We start from the raw sequence: 2,242 nt of genomic DNA, 5'->3' as shown, positions 1-2,242 counted from the left end.
CTGGGCTGTTTGGCCAATGGTATCAAAGTAGCCACAACGTCAAATCTCCATGTTAAAGTGTAGGAAGTTTGCTGTAAGCTGCTGGGGCAGGATGGGTTTCTCTGTTCTCTCTTGTTCTTTCCCCCGCTCATTTCTGATGGAAAGGGGTTCCTTTAACATAATGAATTATGATCAGAGCCACTGTTCCATGAGAGGCAGATGACAGCAAGAATGAGATTTCTATGTCTTCAATTCTCCCAGCTGAAGAATTTGGAAGTTCTAAGCCTACTTTTGCAGATAAGTGTTAGGATCTTTTGCCGCTTTCCGAGGTGGGCGTCAGGAGTGATGGTATCTGTGGCCCTGACCACCAAAGGCACTGCGGCAGGCGTTGTTTTCCGGCTGGCCCCAGCCATTCCCAGCCCTTTCTCTCCTGCTGCCTCCCCCCAGAGGGGCTGGAAAGCTAGGTCCATACTTTCCCAGTTACCTTCATAGTTAGGTGTTGATCCATGAAATCTAGTTCCGGCCCAGGAGTTCTAAGGGAAATGTCTTTTGGGACTTTCTAGGAAACATTTTAATTCTTGATAAGAGGAACAGCCACACTGGAGACATTCCTTTTTCCTCCTTTTTGCCTTCAAAGATATTGTGATGTCTGGAACTGTGGCAACTATTTTGTGACCATGAGGTGATTTGCATGCATAGTGGTTCTCAAACTTGAGTGTGTATCAGCAGCACCCAGAGGGCTACTTAAAATATAAGTGTTATATTTTAAGTTTTATAGTATAAATTTTATATAGCCTCCCTCCCAGACTTCTGACTCCTAGGTCTGGAGCAGGGCTGGGAATTTGCGTTTCTAACAAATTTCCAGGTGATGCTGATGCTGTTGGGCTGGGAACACACTTTAAGATCCACTGAACAAGGGGATCCCTGGGTGGCTCAGCAGCTTGGCCTTGGGCCCAGGGTGTGATCCTGGGATTCTGGGATCGAGTCCCACACTGGGCTCCCTGCATGGAGCCTGCTTCTCCCTCTGCCTGTGTCTCTGCCTCTCTCTCTCTGTGTGTCTCGTGAGTAAATAAATAAAATCTTAAAAAAAAAAAAAAAAAGAAGATCTACTGAACATGGATGAAAATTCCACAGGCTGATGATGGCAAAATAGGGTGCTAGAGTGTAAATGCTGACGGCCTTGTCAGGGAGCTGAATAAATGTATATAATTGCTCTGCCTCTGTATTTCTTGTTCTGTTGATATTTGTTTAGTTGGGTTTTCTTATGATGTACATTCAAAAGCATTCTGAACTTACAGAGAGCTGGGCACTGTGGAACAGGCAAAAGGAGAAAAAAAATCTAGATGAGTGCCCATTCAAGGCCAATTTGGAATGGAATAAAAACTGCCTCAACAGGAAATATTTTGAAATATCTCTTAGCATCAGTGAGTGTTGATATACTAAGGTTATGGGGTTTTGAAAAGTATTAGGTTAATTAACTTTTTAAATTATTTTTATTTTATTTTAATTAATTAATTAATTAATTAATGATAGTCACACAGAGAGAGAGAGGCAGAGACACAGGCAGAGGGAGAAGCAGGCTCCATGCACCGGGAGCCCGACGTGGGACTCGATCCTGGGTCTCCAGGATCGCGCCCTGGGCCAAAGGCAGGCGCCAAACCGCTGCGCCACCCAGGGATCCCTAAATTTTTTTTTTAAATCAAAAACTTGTACATAGCTTAAAAGCCAAGTAGTTATACAAGGCTTATAATGACACATGATAATGCCCTGGCCCACCCTTACCCTCTACCCCTCACTGATCCCTACTTCTCTCAACTTTTGCAATGTTTCTTCTAGAATTTATGAATTTACCTAAACGACATGATTATAAGACCATTATATACCCTTTCATCTCTGTTTATTCACTTCCTGCTATGTAAGATAAGAATTTAGATTTCTTTATATATCCTCCCTCCTTTCCATGCCATAAACTTCTTCTCCCACATTTTCCCAATATAGTTAGGTAACAATGTTTTGTTAAATTAATGCTCAATACCTGTGATATAATGACTAACTAGTACTGACAGATGAACTCTGATTACATTTCTTTTCTGGTTAGACTTTCTTCCCCTTGCAGTCAATACTCACCCCATTTTTTATTTGCTTCATCTTCTATGAATATCTGATTAATCCATCCATTCATCCTCTGACAAAAGAGAACTTCCTTTTAGTTCCAACACATCAGCTCATCTATACGTTTCCTTTTTCCTGGCTCTGTCCTGTT

Source organism: Canis aureus, chromosome 13, assembly GCF_053574225.1.
Source record: "Canis aureus isolate CA01 chromosome 13, VMU_Caureus_v.1.0, whole genome shotgun sequence".
Taxonomy (NCBI): Eukaryota; Metazoa; Chordata; class Mammalia; order Carnivora; family Canidae; genus Canis; species Canis aureus.
This window is presented reverse-complemented; position numbering follows the sequence as displayed.